This window comes from Megascapheus bottae, chromosome X, assembly GCF_031878675.1.
Source record: "Megascapheus bottae isolate mThoBot1 chromosome X, mThoBot2.hap1, whole genome shotgun sequence".
NCBI classification, from domain to species: domain Eukaryota; kingdom Metazoa; phylum Chordata; class Mammalia; order Rodentia; family Geomyidae; genus Megascapheus; species Megascapheus bottae.
The window spans coordinates 105,501,193-105,522,853 of NC_143547.1; the positions used below are offsets into that span (position 1 = coordinate 105,501,193).

At 39.1% G+C, this 21,661-nt stretch overlaps 1 protein-coding gene across 2 annotated transcripts in view; it reads right to left on the bottom strand.

Annotated features, from left to right (window-relative positions):
* Nucleotides 1-21,661, bottom strand: part of Gab3 (GRB2 associated binding protein 3) — a 64,884-nt gene that overhangs the window by 41,417 nt on the left and 1,806 nt on the right. The window lies entirely within an intron of this gene.

Consider the following 21,661-nt stretch of genomic DNA (forward strand, 5'->3'; position numbering starts at 1 on the left):
ACTAAATGATAGCTCTACTTATCCAAATGCAGACACATTGGAATAATCTTTTCTTCAACCTGCCGCATCCAAATTTCTAGCAAGTTCTGCTGCCTTTACTTTCACACAGTTTGCTTTTCAATCAATTTCGCTCCACAAACATCCAGTAGTCCATGTCATCATTGTCTCTCATCTTCCTGTATCCACTCTCAACTTCCCTCATAAGTCCATTGTCCATAGAGAAGTTAGTGACCTTTGAAAATCATAAACCAGATCATTTTGCTCCCTTGGTTACTATCCTCCAAATGAATCTGATTAATATCACATCACCATACTTCCACTGTGTATGGAAGTGCTACTTCTTGGTATCTAGTGCTTTTCTGTCTTGGACACTACTTTATTCTCTGGGACTAGGCACAGAATAATTGTTTACCAAGTACTAAAATGAATGAATTCCATACATGATTTCATGGTGTAACAGACTTAAGTTTAAAACATTATTCTCGGGGCCGGGAGTTTGGCCTAGTGGTTAAAGTGCTTGCCTAGCATGCATGAAGACCCAGGTTCGATTCCTCGGTACCACATACATAGAAAAAAGCCAGAAGTGGTGCTGAGGCTCAAGTGGTAGAGCTCTAGCCTTGAGAAAGTCCAAGGGCAGTGCTCAGGCCCTGAGCTCAAGCCCAGGACTGGCAAAAAAAAACAAAAAAACAAAAAACATTATTCTCGAGAAACATGACCAGTTTACAGCTTTATAAAAAAAGAAACCTGTTCTCTAGGATTTACTAATTATGTACTTATAGATTAGGAGCTGCGGACATAACAGTAAATCAGTTGGACAATGGTCTCTTAGCTGGACCTTCTTATACCAGACAAGTGCTTTTCCACTGGAGACACGTGTCAGACCCAGCTTCCTGAGTAACTGGGATTACCATGTCCAGACCAGTGCCAGGCTTTTAAGTCAAAACCAGCAAATGTTCTATGCAGACATTACAGCGTGGTGTTCAGGATTCAATTTGGGTGTGTCAGTGAGCGGCTAATGACATCCCAGAGCCTACCTAGGATGTGCAGTTATCAGCTAGTGGGAGGGCTATCAAGGCTGAAATTTGAGCACTTTATTCCTGCACTCAATTGTACTTGCTGAGTAAAATTAAACCTGGCTGAATTATAAAAGACTTCATTTCTTTGGATTGAGAATTCACTCCAATAAAATGGAAGTGGCCTGTCTGGATTGTCACTGTTTTGAAAAGACACTGAAATGAAGTATGAAACATCCTGAAAATCTCTGAGGCTGTAAAGAGACACCTTGGATCTGAACTGCTTTTCTGGCAAGAGTGATTACTGTCCTTTTGTTTCAACAGAATTGGCCCCCCTTCCCCCTCTGCAGTGGTGAAATCCCTAAGCTATGAAATCATTTCCTTTGCATGTGCACAGGATGGGTCAGCAACCTGCCTCCATGGCCAGGCTTTCTAACACAGGCTGCGAAAGCAAAACTGACAGCTATCTGCATGTGGAATTCTTGGTCTGCATTCTTCAGTATTGCTGTTTTTCACTTCATTGTGCCCAAAACACTATGTGGCCTTGTCCACTCCTGACCAATGAACCTGCTGACCAAAAATGTCTAAAACTCCAGGATTTTGATCTTTAGATTCTGGTTCTTCTGCTTGCTTACAGGCATTGGTCTCCGGTTGAGCTATTTTTTTGGTGACCTTATTGGCAAGCCTGCAGGAGGTGCCTCACGTTAGAGTGCAATGAGAAGAAATGTCACTAAGAACATGCCTAGATCAGTTTTGGAGTTTTCAAGTAGTGTATGATTTGGCCAAACAGAGGATTTTTAACTATTACTCTTTATGAAGGAAGGTGGAAAATTGGAATCAATACTAGTTTGGGAGGTGTAGTCACAATACAAGAGTCCTAGAAATCAAGCCCCAATGAGTGAATGTCACCTGATCTCCAACTAACTCTCCCTGGAATCTTAGGCTGTTCTGCTCTGTGATGGCAGAATTGTCATCTGCCACAATGCCTAAAGAACATTAGTGGAGGGTTTTTTTGTCTGTTTGTTTGTTTGTTTTTTTTAACAGATTTAGTTCTGTTCCTAAAAGTGGGATATTTCTGTCCTTTACATGCAAATATTTTCCTCTGGACTCCAGAATACACAGAGAAAAAAAAAGAAAGAGGAATAAGACTTGCTCTTGTCTGATTTACAGACTTTTCATTTCCTTTTACATTCTTCCTCATCCTTATTCCTCTGACTATGAAAAAGTTTTCTCTACTGTGTTTCTCTTGTTCTTGTGTTGCTAATGACACACACTTAGTGAAATGCTGGTTAGTGTTTAGGAAGCCTAACTACTCAATTACTGACTGCCATTTGTAAGGTCTCCAAGAATTTTGGATGGGGTCCCAGAACATGAAATGAAAGAAAGCATTTGGCAACAACGTGGAGGTTTTCAATAACTTCCCAAGACCTACTCCTCGAAGCCAAGGTCCCATTCTCTTTCCAGTGGTTGCACCTTGAATGCATTCAGGAAGTTTGGGGTATATTTATGAATTGCAAAAGGTTAAAATCATTGAAAAATCAGAATTTTGGTCAATCATCTATTTTCTGCTGAAGTTTACTCGACTTCCTTGCCAAGGAGGCCCAGAGAGGCCAGGGGACCCAAGGGTAGGGGTGTGGGAATTTCCAGGAGCAGGTTACATTGCTTGTCTCTGTCATGGCTCAGTGCCGGGAGCCCTGGGATTTCTGGTGACCCCTCATCCTGATGGCCTGCAACCTTCTGCTCCCTGTCACATAGAGCTGGGATTGGTCCCAAGCATGGAATAACTTCCTGTGATTGTGCGAGGGATGACCTGGCCCATAGGATCTACTTCCATGGTTTGTCATCAGAGACAGAAAAGTCCTCTATCTCTGCAATGTGATGGGCCTTGGGAAGAGAAATCCTGAGGAGAAATGTTTAGCAGAGATAAAGAGAGTTAAGAGGGCTGTGTTCAAGCACAGCCACACTACATGACACGAGCCTGACCTTCCTCGTGTATCGTCAACTAGAGTGCCAGTGACTATCCCGGCTAGCTTCTTATTTTCCCTTGTGTGACAGTATCTTACAGGCCATTAAGAACAGCTAAACAAATTTGTAGGTGTTAAAAACCTGGGTCACGCATCTATTAGGCACCAGCATCAGGATGTAAAACAGTGGATTGGAACAATGACCTAATACCCAGTAGAAAATAAATACTTACTTATGCTTCAAATAAATTCTGAAATAGATTAAGGATCTAAAGTGTGATGGAAACACAAAAAGAGGTCATCCACTCTGAATGAATATTCCCAGCATTTATCAGAGCAAGTGATGTCCCGGGTGAGCTCATCAGAGTGTTACGTAGAAGTGGCAGTGATGGCCACACAATATTGTAAAGATATCTGATGCCATCGAAGTGTAACAACCAACATTATGTTACGTATATTTACCACAATTAAAAATAGCCATTAATCCATTCGCAGGGAAGTGGATGAATCTAGAGCGAATCATGTTGAGAGAGACAAGACCAAAGGAACAAAAGGCGCATGGTATCCTTAATATGTGGCTATTAAATCCAAACAGTACAAGAGCGAGGACTCAGTATTTGCATACCCAATGCTATGGGCATGGTACTAGAAATATAAACACAACTACATAGACATAAAAACCTATGACTCGGGCCAGGAGTTTGGCCTAGTGGTTAAAGTGCTTGCCTAGCATGCATGAAGACCCGGGTTCGATTCCTCGGTACCACATACATAGAAAAAAGCCGGAAGTGGTGCTGAGGCTCAAGTGGTAGAGCTCTGGCCTTGAGAAAGTCCAAGGACTGTGCTCAGGCCCTGAGCTCAAGCCCACGACTGGCAAAAAAAAAATCTATGACTCTATAGACATAATGTTTTATTACATAGATTAATATGTATCTATGACATACAAACCCTTAGCCTAATTTTGATTATGTTCTAAAATCTAAGTGCCAGTGATTGTCTATAGAGATTCCCTTCTTGAATACTTGTTAAACACATCATTTGAAATATGATGTAAAAATCAATGTTAATAATTCTTTAATAAAAAATTGAAAAAAATAGCCATTAATCATATACAACCACTTTGCCCAGGTTAACACAGGGCACTTGTGCTTATTTAAGTTCCTGTCTTAGCATGAAGCTAAGATCTCAGAGGTCATCTCCCTGACCACAAATATCCAGGTACTAGAAGATCAAATGTGTAACTAACCTAATAGAGAGACCTCTCATGAGCTGGTTAGATTTGCTTTCTTGATTTTGGATTCTTTTCATTCCTTCTGATCAGTTCATAAAGAAGAGTTATACGAACATATACTCAGAAATCTCTATTATTTTATGCTGCTTTTTCAGAAACCTCTTTTTTAAGTTGTGGCAGTCACACAGGCCAAACAAAAGAGTAGCTTGTTTATATTTGTATTTGTCTAGGGTTTAATGAGGTTGGACACTATTTCTATGTGGCATGTGCTTTTTTAAACATTCTCTAAGTTAATGTTCATGGATTTCGCTCACTGTTCAATTCTGATATTTAGCTTTTTCCAATAGCTGGTAATGATAATTCATGAATCTAAACTAGTTCCTCACCACATGATGAAACATTTTCATAACTTATAATCAGGTATATATGTCTTCTTAGTTGATACCATATAGTTTGAAGAGAAACCAGTGGATAACTTTATAACAAACTGAAAAACTACTCAGCATATAGAAAGTACTCTTTAAATATATGTTGAAGGATTGAATCAGTGAATAAATGTGAGTTGTTTTTTTGTTTTGTGTGTGTATGTGTTTTGTTTTTGTTTTTGTTGTATTTTGTCAGACCCAGGCTTGAGCTCAGGGCCTGAGCACTGTCCTTGGGCTTTCTCAACACTAGTGCCCTACCATTGAGCCTCAGCACCAATTCTGGCTTTTTCTGTGTATACGGTACAAGGAACTGAACCCAGATCATTATGCATTCTAGGCAAGCACTCTACCACTAGGCCACACTCCTATCCCTAAACACAAGTTTTTTATATAGCAAAGTTCCAGTCTATTTCTTCACAGTTTTTCTTCCATATCATGTTTAGAAAGATCCAATTGAGATTCAACAACATTCTCTTTTAAAGATCACATTATTTAGTTTTCTTTGCATTTAAATAGAACACATCTGGAATTTATTTCTTATATCTATATTAAGTGATAGTGAGCTAGTTATTATTCTGTACTGTAATCTCTTCAGTGAACTTGGTATTAAAATGATAGGAACATCATGAAGCTAATTGAACATATTTACATTTTCCCTGTCAAGGGCATGGGAGTTATTTACTTTTCGAAGTATACAATAGCAAAAGTAAATAAACCTTCAGAATCAGGTAGCTGACTTGAAGGTTATTATGTGATGACAATGTTCATTTCTTTTGTATTTCCTTAATAATTTTAAATAAGGATAATATTTGGGGCCAATATTTTGAAGTAAACTTCTTTGACAGAGTGATATTAGATACTCAGTGTGAAAACTTGGGTGGGATTAAATTACTATTTAAACTCCAATTTAGTTTGTGATTACACAGTTCTACTACTTTTTTGGTCACTGAAAGCCACAGCATAACAGACTCGTTTGTGAAATAGGAAGTCATGAGCTGGTGATGATGAACTGAAATAACTACAGAAGAGGAGGCATCTGAAGGGACAGTTAAGCAGCCTTGCAGTCGTTCTGCTGCTGCAGCCTTTTAGTAAGTAACTACAAGAGCTTTATTTTGGCATTAAGCAAGATAAAATTCTTATCTACAGAGAAGACAAAATGAGCTGAATTAGTTGGATAGAATGTCTCCAATGAAACGCTTTAGGGCTACAGATATGAGCAAGTCAAACAAATAATCACAGTACATCATGATAGCTGTTGTAACAGAGGGAGATTCAGAGTCTAGAAGGGAGGATGTGTTTTGCCCACCCACTCTGTGAGTCGAGGAGATGTTCTTGGCAGGAAGACAGTGTGTTTTCAAGCCACCAGGAAAGAAACTCTGACTTTGATGTTGCCACTCCAGGTCCTTGGGAAATGATGGCACTGTTCAAGTCTACCACAACCCCTGTGCTCACAGGCTGACAGCTTAGAGAGGGAGACAGACAAGTAAACAGAGGGGGTGTTACACAAGGGAAGGAAATCAACTTTGATCCCTGTTTCCACTCTAACACCCACCCTTAGCTATAGACAGCAGATATGGAGCCACCCCAGCCGGGGATTCCCAGCATGCTTCAGGTCCACCCCGCCTGACTGAAGCAGGGGAGGGGAGGAACTCCCACAAGTTTGGCAGCCTTCCTTACTCTAAGATTATGAAAATATTTTCTTTTAATCTTTTCTGTTTAATTATTACATGAACATAATTTTGAGATTTCAAATAAATCACAAAACTACAAAGGAACAGATTTGCTTTCAAAAGTTGAACATATTTACATGGTTAGAGAGCCAAAGCTGAGATTGAAAACTATGTAGATATCTCTATAGTTATTGATCAAAAACACATAAAAGACTTCTATGAAACACTATGGTAAATATAAATGACCTCATAGGCTGGGTGTGGTGGTTCAAGTTTATAATCCTAGCTAGTTGGGAGGCAGAAATAGGGAGATTACAGTTTGAAGACATCCTGGGCAAAAGAAATTTTTTGACATTTAATCTCAACCAATAGCTGAGTACAGTGGGGTGATGTGCCTATTATTCCAGTTACACAAGAAGCACAGTGGAAGACTGCAATCCAGGCCAGCTAAGGAATAAATTGAGACCAATGCACAAAAGGGGATTGGAAGTGTGGTTGAAGTGGAAGAGCATGTTTTGTTTGTTTAATGGTACTGGGATTTTGAAGTCATGCATTGTATATACGAGGCACTCTATCACGTGGTCACACTTCCCACCCCCACCCCCTTCTTTTAGTTACTTTCTGAATAGAGTCATGATTCTCCTATTTGAACCTCTCATGTTGCGGGTAAGACACACCTGTGCTAGCACATCCAGGTCATAGAGTACTCTATTTCTAAGGCAGACCTTCAAAATCTCAGTGCTCTTATTTGTAATGATTATTTTTAGTTCCATGAGTTTTCTTAATCTTATTCATGTGTGAGTGAAGTGAAGAGTAAAACTGGTAATTCCTCTGCTGGGCACTGGTGGCTCCCACCTGTAATCCTGGCTACTCAGGAGACTGAGATTTGAGGTTTGCAGTCTGATGTCAGCTTGGGCAAGAATGACTTTGGGACTCTCATCTCCAATAAACTACTCAGAAAAAAGTAGGAAATAGAGCTTTGGCTCAGGCGGTAAAGCACCAGCCTTGACCAAAAAAGCCCAGGCCCTGAGTTGAAGCTCCAGGGCTGGCACTCACTCACAAATCAGGCACAGACCGGATCTGATAGGAATCATCACTATCCTTCACTGTATCACTGCAGCGACCAATGAAGCCTCCACCTGGTTATCATCTGCATCAAATCATGTCATTTATTTGTCCTAAACCCTCCAATATCTTCCTTCTTCTATCAAGAGGAAAGCTAATGAGGTCCTGCACAAGTGCTCCTTCCCAGTTTCATTATCTCTCTCTCTTGCTCCATCTACTTCACCTCTTCGTCTTGTTCACCTCTCATTTTTAGGGCTCTAGCTACGGCCACTACTGTTGCAATATTATCCATTCTCTCCTTGAATTAAAGGGTGGGGTATGTAAAAAAAATTCCCAGGCACTTTTAGCTCTACAGAGTATAAGTGAAAGGTCCTAGCAAGCCAAGAGATATCCTCAAACGGAACTGCAGGTGACAATAGATGGAAGTGAAAGCCCAACAAAGGTCAGGGGAAAGAAGCACATGTCCAATATCTTTCTATAGTAAAATACTAACTGATCAGTTTTATTGACTGCTATATCTTTCAGAGAGTTTGCCTCCAAAAAATGTAGCATTCAGAGGAATCAGGACAGTTCATGTATGTACTCATGCTGCAAGTTCCAAACATGGAGGGGCTTTGATTCTGAGAAATATGGAGAGACTTTTCAGAAGGTTTTCCCATTAAGGCTCAATCCTCTGTCTCACAAACACCTCTCAGCAGAACTCATCTAAAGTACATGGCTGAGGCCCTGATGATGCAGCTATTTCTGTGCAAACTGTGTTTGTTTGTTTGTTTGTTCAATTTATGCTCACAATCAAGCTGAATTTCTTTCTCTACCAGGCTGGATCAGCAACTCTACAGTCACTATGAATAAAATGTCTCTTCCTCCTTTTACTTTTGCTTTTGTTCTCTTTGACTTTCCTCATCTCCATCACTCTCACTCTTCTCATTGTTCTCACCATTCATTGCTTCCCAGCGTGGGTAAATCAGCTCCATCAGAAAGGGTAGGGAGGCCCTTCCTGGCTTCAGACCCAAGTGAGTTTCTCCAATACAGCTTTTGTATATTAATGAAACAGCTGTGTGCCTGTATTTTCTGTACCTGGTGCTCCATGTCCTTGGATAATCCCAAGTACTCCCATGATATCAACTCTCTGTGCTGCAGTGACATTTGGGGCTCCATGTTCGTCTGCAGACAAATTTACCCAAATTATTGCTGCATGCTCTTCAGTTATTTCAAACTCAATGTGCACTGGCCTGCATATATACCAATCTCAGTGAAGAAACTAAGACTTTTTCACAGTGTCTGTAACATAATCATTGTTCAAAAAGATCTTGGCCAACTGGTGAGGGGAAAAAAAAACAATTGTAAAACTATGGATTTTAACAGTAGTAACATAAGGTTATTGTTCCCTAGCCTAAATAAAAGACCAATAAGCACAAGAGCAAACTGGGGAATAGATAGCTTAGCAAAAGCACAGAGGAAAACTAAGTTCACTCAACAGGAAGCTCAGTGTGAGTCAACGGGATGGTGTGGCTGCCAGAACAAAGCTAATGGAATCTGCAGCTGCCTTCTCAGAAGCACAGAGTCCACATGAGGAGTGATTGTCCTGATCTGCTTAGCGCCGGATAGTCTAAGTCTGGGAGAGTTTATTCAGTTCTGGTACCAGTTCAGAGGAGAATGGCAGGTGAGTGAGAGAGAACTTAGAAGCTTGTTCCATCCTAAGGAATAAACTGTAAATATTTAGAGGGGATTATTGCTTTCAAATTGAAAAAAGATAAACATGTTCTGTATTACCTTTTTACAGGCCCAATTCCTCACAATCAGTTCTATCACACAATTATTTGGCAAGCACCATTACATAACCTTTTTCCTGCACTGGAAGTGTCCAGATAACAAATGGTTGGTTGAAAATGTAACCAGCATTGGTGTTGTTGTAAATCTGTCTTGGGCTAATCCCACTCCAGCTAAATTCAAAAACCTGCCTTTCTCATATACTTTATAATTGAACAAATCAAGTCCTATGGTTTCTCTAAAGCATTCTCATAATTTCCTTTTTATTGCATTCATATTAATACCTTGGGCTAAGGCATCAAGCCCAGGAAAAAAAGGGGGCAGAAAAAGCTGGGCGTGGTGGCTCACACCTGTAATCCTAGCTCCTCAGGAGGCTGAGATCTGAGGATCTCAGTTCAAAGCCACCCCAGGCACTAAAGAACGTGAGACTCTTATCTCCAATTAATCACTAAAAAAGGGGAAGTGGGGCTGTGGCTCAAGGGTAGGGAGGTACCCTTGAGCTGAAGAGCTCAGGGACAGCACCCAGGCCCAGAGTTCAAGCCCCATGACCCACAAAAAAGGGGAGGGCAGAAAATAAAAGAACACCTGCACTTTTTTTCTTTATTTGAGGTATTTCTCACCTAATAAGCTTCAGGGAAAAAAAGAAACAAACTCCACTAATAGAAGGAAGAAATGATGAATAGATTCTTTTCCAGGTTCCTTTGCAACTAGGGTCCATTCTCTGATAGCACTTCCTGACAAATAAACCTCAAGTTTGCTTCTGTAGATTCCACACATTTTTAGCTGCCTGACTAAATCATCATGGACTTACCTGAATTCATGCATTCAATAAAGATAACCATTTTTTTCTAGTGGGATCTCAGCATAAGAGAGACCTTTTGAGGCATTTTGGGAGACCCTGAGGTAGCTATTTGTTTCTAAAAACAAAGAATGACGAACAAACAAACCTAAGTTTAAAGCATCATCAAAACATTGCACTTTCTATGACAGATCTAAAAGAACCTTCCGTCTTATAGCTACAGGCTAACATAGCCCCAAACCAAACCTCAGAGTCTAACACTGCAAGTGATCAGATTGTTGCATCATATCTTATATAGGAAATGGAGTGCACGCTTGAGAAGCCTGGGGCTCTGAAAAATAGAATAGGTACCTTTAGGAGTATTGAATGATTGTGAGTACTCTAATTTCCCAGCTGCTTAAATCCCTGGACTACCAAGGAATCAGTCCTCTTAGGTCCCACTCCCTTTGACGCAGAAGGGAAGGAACAAGTACTGGTAGTAGATTTCTCACCAACACTAGTTCTGACTTGTGGTTTGGGGTGTTTTTTCCTGGCTCTTTAACCTCAAAGCTGGTTCTCCAGCCCTGTTAATATTTCTGTGAGCAACTCAATATCATTTTGATAAGCATCTTTACTTCTTAAACCCGTCACGGTCAGCTTGCTTGAAAATTAAAACCCTGGCTAATTCAATATCTATATGGAGTAAGCGGTCAGTCCAAATCTCCTCATCTCTAAAAGACATCAAAGCAGAAAGAAATAAACAGAATAGGAGAAGTTAGAGAGTTCAAACACTTAAAAATAGAACAAGTTAATAAACAAAAATCTGTTGCTTAAAAATTAAAACTTAATAAACAGAAAAACCACCAGTAACCACTTTGGAATAACAAGGAATAAATTCCTCTGGGAAAAGCAAAACAATGTAAAAATTATAGGAATCATTTTGTAAAATTATACATATACCAACTAATAACCAGGATAATATACTTTTCCAGAAAAGTATAATTTAACAAAAGTGATTTGGGTTTTGTCCTGTGTGCTCATTTATATGTCTTTGGGACAAAATGCAAAGAAATGCAGCAGTAATAGTCACTGTTAAGAGTGGCATAGAAGGCTGACATTGCCCAAAAAGAAACTTACTCATTACCTGACTTATGTAACTAACCCCTTTGTATATCACCCTTATAAAAACAGTATTTTTTAGAATCTAAATACACACCAAAAAGAATTGACAATATGTTCATAGAAGAGAACACTCTGCTAAACATGACAATTATATATGCTTAAATATTCTAGAATATGGCAATTTTACCATGTTTTATATAAAATAAAGCCAATGACCAATCTCATTTATGAGCATTGATATACAAATCCATTATGTCAGAATGAATAATTGAACAACAGTTATAAAATAATCAAATTAGGGTATATTCTAGGAATGGAAGGGTGATTCAATAACACAATTCACTGCTTACTAGATTCAGTTTAAAAAATGGATGTGGATATAGCTCAATGGTAGAAAGCCTGCCTATCAAGTGCATGACCCAGAGCTGAAGCCCCAGTACTGCATACACAAAACCCAGATGATCATATCTAGAGATGTTAAAAATAATAAAATTAAACAATTTTCATTAAAAAAACAGAAACAGAAATCAGTAAAATGCTTCACAGATATGGAATAATTTATCTTCTCTTTGCTATTTGTAGAGAAACATTGATGGCATACCCATAATAGTCAAGACTAAAATATTGATTTTACTGTTTTACACTGAGATGGTAACAATTATGAAAATACAACATATAAATTTGGGGGGTTAGCCGGGCACGGTGGCTCATACCTGTAATCCTAGCTACTCAGGAGGCTGAGATCTGAGGATCAAGTTTCAAAGCCAGCCCACGCACTAAAGATCTGAGACTCTTATCTCCAATTAACCCCTAGAAAACAGGAAGTGGGGCTTGGCTCAAGGGTAGGACAGTAACCTAGACTGGCCAGCTCAGGGACAGTGCCCAGGCCTAGGGGTAGGGTGGTAGCCTTGAGCTAAAGAGCTCAGGGACGGTGCTCAGGCCCCAAGTCCAAGCCCCATGACCAACAACAACGAAAAAAAATTATGCAACTTCTAGATTCAGGTAAGTCATCATTCCATATGGAATTTGTTTTGTTGTTGTTGTTGTGAAGCTAGGGCCAACTCAGTAACATTGTTTTGTATTATATTTCCTTTTGTCCTTTTCTGTCATTCCTTACTGCACTGAGATTCTAGCTGTTTTTGACAAATAAACTTTGGTGGTATATGAGCTGTTTTCTAAGGAACCTTGTAAAGACAGGATCAATTGCCCTATATATTCAAACAACAACCAGTTAGTAGATATAATGGAGTAAAGGTCTAATTCCAAATAACAAAACTGAAAAAAATACTGAGTATACATTTAATAAGAAACAAATTAAAATATGAGAAAAAAACTTGTGAAAGTGAACTTTTTAATAAAGGAGGTTATGACAATTGTATAGGTATTTGGGGGAAAAAACAAACTGGATCCACCCTTTATAGATGCAACAAGAAAAAACTCCAAATGGATCATGGATCTAAGGAAAACAAGAAAGTAAAATACAAGTATTTTTTTAAGCATAGGCCAGTTCCCATATAACTACAGAGTAGAAAAGCACTTCCTAACATGACTTAAAATCTAGACGGTATAAAGGAAAATATTGATAATCTCTTTATTTTGGGCATACACGGACATACAACTCCTCCTTCTCCTCCTCCTCCTCCAACTACTACTATGAGTACCTCTACTACTACTACTACTACTACTAATTAAGCAAAGTCAAAATACAAATGACAAACTGGGAAAAATCAATGTGCAATTCTTTCTCTCAGAACTGAGACAAAAAGATAAACAATACAGGAAGAGTAAACTGGTCAGAGTATAAAACCAAAAAAAAAAAATTCAACCTCTCTGTGACTAAAAGAACTACATTAAAACTATATAGAAATATCACTTCTCATATATCACATCAAAAATACTTCAGGGTGCCCCAGGAGTTTGTCCTAGTGGTAGAGTGCTGCCTAGTAAGCATGAAGACCTGGATTCCATTCAAAAGTACCACATACATAGAAAAAGCTGGAAGTGGTGCAGTGGCTCAAGTGGTAGAGCTCTAGCCTTCAGAAAGCCCAAGGACAGTGCTCAGGCCCTGAGTTCAAACCCAGCACTGTCTAAAAAACAAAAAACAAAACCAAAAAAAGAAAGTATGATGGAAAACTAATAAATTTTTGCTTGATGGCTGAAGATGAATGACATTTAAGAATTTTGGAAATGTAAGTGCATTATCTATCAAACAGCAATTTCAAATCTGAACAGAAGTATAATAGTTGATAGGAAAGAAATAGAAGTGTGGCTGGGCGCGATGGCTCATGCCTGTAATCCTAGCTACTGAGGAGGCTGAGATTTGAGGACGGCAGTTCAAAGTCAGCCCAGGCACTAAATTTAGCGAGACACTTATCTCCAATTAACCACCAGTGGTGCTGTGGCTCAAAGGGTAGGGCTGTAGCCTTGAGGTGAAGAGCTCAGGGACAATGCCCAGGCTCAGAGTTCAAGCCCCATGACTGACAATATATATATATATATATATATATATATATATGCCTCTCTGTATGTGTGTGTGTGTGTGTGTGTGCGTCTGTGTGCATCTGTGTCTGTGTCTGTGTGTGTAGCTTAAGTGGTAGAACACCAGACTTGAAAGAAAAAGCCAAGTGAGAATGTCAGGTCCAGATTTCGAGCCTTTAGTATTGGCACATACATAAAAATAGTAATTGATAAAAATCAATAAAATTCCCCCAAACAGATCTAAGGAGGCTAGGAGTTTGGCCTAGTGGTAAAATGCTTGCTTAGCATGCACAAAAACACTGGTTCAATTCCTCAGTACCACATACACAGAAAAAGCCAGAAGTTCGACTATGAGTCAAATGGTAGAGCTCTAGCCTTGAGAAGGCCCAAGGACAGTGCCCAGGACCATTTATTAGCCATAAACATTTCAAATATCAGAACACCGACAATGTAGTATATTTGAGGAGTAACAGGAAAGAAATACTTTTATGGACTGTTTATAAATGTGAAAATTGCCATAGTTAGTTAAGGAGATTTGACCTGTATTGACATTGCACATTTACATGCACTTTGGCTCTGCAATTCTACTTTTAAGATTTTTTTGTGGGGGTCATGGGGCTAGAACACAGCTGCTGTCCCTGAGCTCATCAGCTCAAGGCTACGACCCTACCCTTGGGCCTAGCCCCACTTCCCATTTTCTAGAATTTAATTGGAGATAAGAGTCTCAGGTCCTTTTGTGCATAGTCTGACTTTAAACCTTGATCCTCAGATCTCAGCCTCCTGAATAGCCACCACGCCCAGCTAAGATTTTTTTTTTACAAACATCATTGTACATAATCACAAACACTTTCACCAGAGTATTTTATTACAGTATCAAGAGGATATAAATACCTAGGATATAAAAAGTTACAAAGAAATTCACACCGGAAAAGAAAAGCTAAACAAAATACAATGTTATTTTTTTTGCTAGTCCTGGGCCTTCAACTCAGAACCTGGGCACTGTCCTTGAGCTTTCTCAAGGTTAGCACTGTACCACTTGAGCCACAGCACCACGTCTGGCTTTTTCTGTGTAAGTGATTCTGGGGAATTGAACCCAGGGCTTCTTGCATGCTAGGTGAACATGCTACCACTAGGCCACACTCCCAGCCAATGTTAAGTTTTTTAAGTTCATCAGAGTAAATGAGACTTAGGGAGGAGAGCTGGCCTATGTACAGAGGATCCACCACTTTACCCAACCCAGATATGTAACCTTCCTCTTCATTGTAACCAGAAATGGGCTCCTGTAATTCAGACAAATAGTACTTATTGGGATTCTGATAAGCTGAAGAAATCCAGTTGAATATAAAACACAATTTCTTTCACTTCCCACTATTGACTCATTAGGCTGAATCCTTTGTGGTGAGCGTTGTCTTGTGTGCAATCAATGCTCATAGAATCTTCACCACCAGTTTTAACAAAAAGTTTTCCACACTTTCCCAAAAGGTCAATAATAAAACCACCCATATAATACCATATAGATTATACATAAATACAATTAAATCAGTCACACAAAAGTATTTTGATTTTACTATTTGGCATGAAAATTTAAGTGTCTGTAATTTTGCCTTTTTGGCAAATATGACTAAACTTCTTGGGGCAAATTTCTACCCTCATTTGCCACCTCTGATGAAAACTCTTGATCAAGACCATCAAATACAAATATGAGTACACAGGGATGGATTTTGGCGTAGTGGTGCAGTGCATGCCTAGCATGCACAAAGCCCAGAATTTGATTGTTCAGTACCACATGCACAGAAAAAGCTGGAAGTGGTGCTGTGGCTCAAGTGGTAGAGTGTCAGTCTTGAGAAAGCTCAAGGACAGTTCCTTGGCCCTGAGTTCAAGCCCCAGAACTGCAAAAAAATGAGTAGAAAATCAAGAATCATCATGTGTTTAAAGAATACAAAATCAGGGAGACATTGTCCAAAAAATAAATGTATTCATTACCTGAGTTATGTAACCGTCACCCCTCTGCACATCACCTTTATAATAACAATAAAAAAGAATATAAAATCAAATTCAAAAAGGTTTTCCTAGAATATGACAAAAATATTCTTCCTGCCTCAGGACTTTTGTATTTTCTGTTCCACTTTGTAGAAGCCTATTTTTCTAAATACGTATATGGATGAGAAACAGCAAGGCAGTATGTACTAAACAAGATGGAGAAATTTTCACAGGATAGTAGATTCCAGAGAAAGTGGGAAGGCTGATGTGAAAAAACCTTCTTAGAAACTTGGAAAAAAAACTACCAATCAGTAGAGTGAAGACAAAATGTTTATAGATGAAGAGGAAATTGGTGCAGTAAAAGCTCAATCTGAGAAAGTCCACTGAACGCATATTACTTGGTTTAAATCTTTTTTTAATTTGTTGAAACATGTTCTACTATTTGATATACAATAGTGACAGCCAATAAGGGAACTGGAGAAATTTGATTAGTAGAGATTAAGTACTAGAATCAAGTAATATGTGTTGTATTATATCAATGAAATTAAATTCTTATTCAAAAGCAGAAAGACAGGGAAAATCCACTAATATCTGCATGTTAAACAACATACTACTATAAATAAATTTAAAAAAACAATATACTTCTAAAATGAAAACCTACCATATTGGAATTTGTGGACTGCCAGTAAAGCTGTGCTAAAGGGAAATTTATAACACTAAATGCCTATGTTATAAAATAAGATCCAGGCATGGTGGCTCATGCTTGTAATCCTAGCTACTCAGGAGGCTGAGATCTGAGGATCAAGGTTCAAAGCCAGCCTCAGCACAAAAGGACCTGAGACTCTTATCTCCATTAACCTCTAGAAAATGGGAAGTGGGGCTTGGCTCAAGGGTAGGGTGGTAGCCTTGAGCTGAAGAGCAAAGGGACAACACCTAGGCCCAGGGGTAGGGCAGTAGGCTTGGGCTGAAGAGCTCAGGGACAGTGCCCAGGCTGAGTTCAAGTCCCCATAACCCCAAATACATAAATAAAGAAATAAGAAATATCAGGCTTCATGTTCCATTTGTTCTCCAGAGCCACTAAGTATCTCTACCGTAGCCCCTGCCACTATTTGATCTTCTAATGCTGGGAAGGTACTAGGTACCCCTAAAAGTTGGGAGAAGATTGCAGATTAGAAGTCACTTCCGTATGTCTCTGTAAATGAGAAGAATCAGGGGAACAAATATCAGAGTATACTCTGTGGAGAGTAGGAGAGAAAGAACATCACAATTCAACAAAGATAAGGCAACTGAAACAAATGGTGAAACAAAATAGCTACATAGAGAAAAGTGGTAAGCAGTCTACAGCTCCAATTCCGGCTTAGGAGGAGGGATGAAGCTACACTCACAAGATAAGCCAGGCAGCTGATGACAACACAGTGACACTCCTAGTGCTTGAGATACTCATACTTCTAGCAGACCTTAAACTCCAATTTGAGGACTTGGTGTGACAGTGACTCCTGCTACGGGCTAGGATCATCACTCCCACAACTCAAGAATATTATATATAGCCAGGTGCCATCTTGAGAGAAAACGTATTGTTTGAGACTGAGCTCTGGGAACCCGAAAACAAGGAAGAATTCACTAATCATGGACCTGGGGGAAGTCTGCCAGTGTGTTGGTGGAAGACAGCCAGTAGAGGCAGTCATGGAAAGGGAGAGGGCTGGATGTGGACCCATTGAGAAATTTAGTCAGCAAGAAACTCAAGCTGTGTAGGCTGTGGTGTTTAACTTCCGAGCGTACATCCCAAGTGCTCAGTTCCCTCTATTTTTCTCTCTAGTGCAGAAGTGATTCCTAGTACACAAAATAGGAGCTTCTAGAGTGACCTTGACCAACCTGGCCTCAGACCACATACAGTAACAATGTATATGGTGGGAAGAAAGAAAAACTACAATATACTCCAGCAATGTGTCACTGCCTACCAAAAGAGAGGGCTCTTCAATCTTCAATTCTTTCTCTTCATTTTCTTTCTTTCCTTTCTTCTCCTTCTTTTTTTATTATTGCTAGTATTTAAAATTTTTATTTTTTGTTAAGTTTATATTCTTTCAAATGCAGTACTAATTTTATTTCAGAACATAGGCTAACAACCCGTTGCAATGTATTTGATATTTAATGGTTTCATTTACTAATCATAAAAGACTAAGCAGTAAACGAGCTTTGTTTTTGCCATGATAAATCAGATACAATATTTAGTTGGTGAAGAAAATGTACAAGTTAATAGTAAATTGTTTTTATCATTGGCTTGTTTTATTCCTCTGTCTACTTTTATCTAATTTATGTATTATTTTTATCTTGTACCCATATTTTTATCTCTTGCTTTTTCCTCTCATTTATCTCTTGTTCTTCTCTCTTCCCCTCCTTCACATTCATTTTCAATTCTTCATGTTTTTGTCCTTTAACCTTGCTTCTTTCTTTTTATCCTTTCCCTGACTTTTTTATTTCATTATTTTATAATTATTAATTTTGCCTCTATGAACTTTTGTGTAGTGCTAGGTATTGATCTCATAAACACTCTAGGCTGCTGTTTTCCCAATTGAGTCGTGTTTCTAATTTGTTTAAAATTTAACTACATAGCTTATTCCATATTATTCTGCTCCTTTCTTTTCAGTAGTTATTGGTGGATAAGGAGTTATCTTTAACTTCTTTCAATATATTTTATGTCTATTTTGTTGGTGGTGGTGTAATGGTTGTTTTTTCTCTTTTCTGAGTGGGCTTTCAAGAGAAGGCTGCTTGCAGGGATACTGGAAAAGAGGTATCCATCCCAAAAGATGTGCCAACAACAATACAGAACAGAAAACAGAAAACAAGAAAGGCAACATGATTCTTTTAAATATTAGTTACTTTTTCTGTGTGTGCCTTCCTGGGGCTTGAACTCAGGACCTGAGCTTCTTTCGTTCAAGGCTATTACTCTACCACTTGAGCCACAGCACCACTTCCAGCATTTTCTGAGTAAGTTTATCAGAGATAAGTATCTCATGAATGGGCTGGGAGTTTGGCCTAGTGGTTAAAGTGCTTGCCTAGCATGCACGAATACCCAGGTTCGATTCCTCAGTACCACATACATAGAAAAAAGCCAGAAGTGGTGCTGAGGCTCAAGTGGTAGAGCTCTAGCCTTGAGAAAAGTCCAAGGACAGTGCTCAGGCCCTGAGCTCAAGCCCAGGACTAGAAAAAAAAACAATCTCATGAACTTCCCAGGTTGGCTGCAAACTGCAATCCTTTAAGCTCAGCCTCTAGCGTAGTTAGGATTACTTGTGTGAGCCACTGGTGCCCAACTCATTAGTTACTTTTAAATAACCAAATCCAAAGATATTGAAAAGGTTGAAATGACAGAGAAAGAAAGTTAAAGATTGGTTTTGAAATGATTAATAACTTAGAGGAAGGGAAAATGATGGAAGGGGTGATTCTGGTCAAAATGGACATGTTGAATTGTAGCCTCTTTGTACAACTAGTTCACAAAAGTAACCGCAAACGAGGTGGAACAAATCACAGCATTCAAGTGAGAAATTCAATAGAATGACACAGACTCTGAAAACATTGAAATCTTGAAGATAAACAGCTCAGTAAATCGACAAAGTTAATGGAAAGCATCATCAGTAAATTAGATGAAAGAAAGAATCAGGGATTGAAGACAATGTTGAGAAGGTATTATATTTAGATGGCAAAAAAGGAAAAAAAATTAAGCAAGCATGGCCATAGCTTTCAATATCTGTGGGACTATGAAATTATAGCAGAAAGTTTCCCAACTCTAAGGAAAATTTCGAGGGAAAAAATAAATTCTAACTATGAAATTGTAAAACATTTTAGGAAAAAAAGTCTAAAGGAGGAAATGTTCAAAATCTTAGGCAAAAACTAAAGTGAGGGGCCTGCAGTGTGGCCTACTAGTAGACTGCTTGCCTAGCATGCACAAAGACCTGGGTTCGAGTCCTCAGCATCACATACACAGAAAACCCTGGAAGTAGCACTGTGGCTCAAGTGGTAGGGCGCTAGCCTTGAGCACAGAGAGGCTCAGCAACAATACCCAGGCCACAACTTCAAGCCCCAGGTCTGACACCAAAAGAAAACAGAGTTAATACAAGTATCCTGCTATCTGGCACATATAAACTTACAGTATTACTTTATCAGAGTTAGTGTAGCATTCATTTAAAGTGAGCAAAACATAAGTAATGTAAATAAATATTTAACAACACCAAAGACGTTGCTAGATTCTGAAACAAATATGAACAATATTAAGCAGTGGTTTTAAAATAATAATATCCAAGTGAAATATATCCTAGAAGATCAAGGCTTTTGATTCGTCATCAAAAGGTGGATCAGTGATGTGGAGGTGTGGCTCCAGGGGGAGAGCTCCAAGCTTGAGTGCAATAGCCAAGCAAGAGCTTCACGTCCTGAGTTCAGCCACAGTATACACGTACAGTGCACACACACGTGCACACACACACACACACACACACACACAGAGTAAATCCTCTCAAGGCCAGGGCTTTACCACTTGAGACATAGCTCCACTGTGGCTCTTTAGTGGTTAATTAGAGTCTCACAGACATTTCTTCCTGGGCTGGCTTTGAACCCTGATACTCACATCTCAGTTTCCTGAGTACATAGGGTTACAGGCATGAGCAACTTCCACCGGTTCCATTAATTTTTCTTTATTTTTTTTTGCCAGTCCTGGGGCTTGAACTCAGGGCCTGCGCAATGTCCTTGAGCTTTCTCAAGACTAGAGCTGTACCACATGAGCCTCAGCACCACTTCCAGCTTTTTCTATGTATGTGGTACTGAGGAATTGAACCTGGGTCCTCATGCATGCTAGGCGAGCACTCTACCACTAGGCCAAACTCCTGGCTCCTGAATTTTATATAGTTATTTTATATAGTTTTTTTAACCAGTCCTGGGCTTGAACTGAAGGCTTGAGCACTGTCCTTGGGCTTTCTCAAGATTAGAGCTGTAACACTTGAGCCTCAGCACCACTTCCAGCTTTTTTCCATGTATGTGGTACTGAGGAATTGAACCTGGGTCTTCATGCATGTTAGGCAAGCACTCTACCACTAGGCCATGCTCCTGGCCTATTTTTTTATTGTTGGGGTAATGTATAGAGGGGTAAGAATTATATTTGCCAGATAGTAGGTGCATTACTTATCACACATTGATACTTCTTCTCCCGGCCTAATTTTTCTAACTTGTAAAGTTTGTATCACGGTTTATTTTTTTATATACAGATTCCATTTATTCCTGTTCCATTATTGGGTAAACTGTCTTTGCTCCATTGATTTCTTTTTGCAACTTCATAAAAAACCAATTTACCATATTTAAGTATAGAGTTTTCCAGTCTGTTCCACTAAAGTGAATGTATATGTTCTTATGTGGAAATATATGCGGAATCATGAAAAGAAAGCAAACTGCATGACAATTAGCATAATACAATCTACTATAAGCTATTTTGTGGGAAAATTTCTAGAATAATACTGTATAAGAGCTGTTATGCCTAGGGAATAAGAGGGAGCTTCAAGGGAGGGTAGGATGTGACGGAAGTTTTCTTTTTATTCATTTCTACAATGTTTAAAATTTTACATTAGGGATTCTTTATTACTGTGCAACAAAAAATCGAGAAGAAAATAACGATTTGGGGAAAAGGCTGATAAAAAGTAACTTTCTGAGTGCCTTGTCTCATGAAGTCAAGTGAAATACAATGTCCTAAAAAGTTTTAAGGACAGTGAGCTTCTATTAGTGATAGCAAACATTGGTGGCCTGCCAACAGAAAGAACTGAGTTGTTGTCCTAGTTGTGTCATTAAATAGCTTTGTGATATTATTGTGTTAAACATGTTAGACCATGAACTTCTTGAGAAATGAGTTAAGTCTTTTATCTGTGTTTTCCCAGGTCATAACACAGGGAGTAGTTTGGAGTTGACACATAGTAAAGGGGAGAAGGGAGCAAGTGGTGATAGGAGTTGAATTAAAGGACCTGTGAATAAGAGCCTTGGTAAATCCCATGAAAGTGACACATGATCGCCATCTAAAGGCAAAAAGGATTTCCGCAGAGCTAAGGGAGGTAGGTTTCAGGCAGGCACAGGGAGAGAAAAGGCGAGTTTTGAACGACTCTGAGTGTTGTTTGGAAAGAGTTGCAATTGTGGATT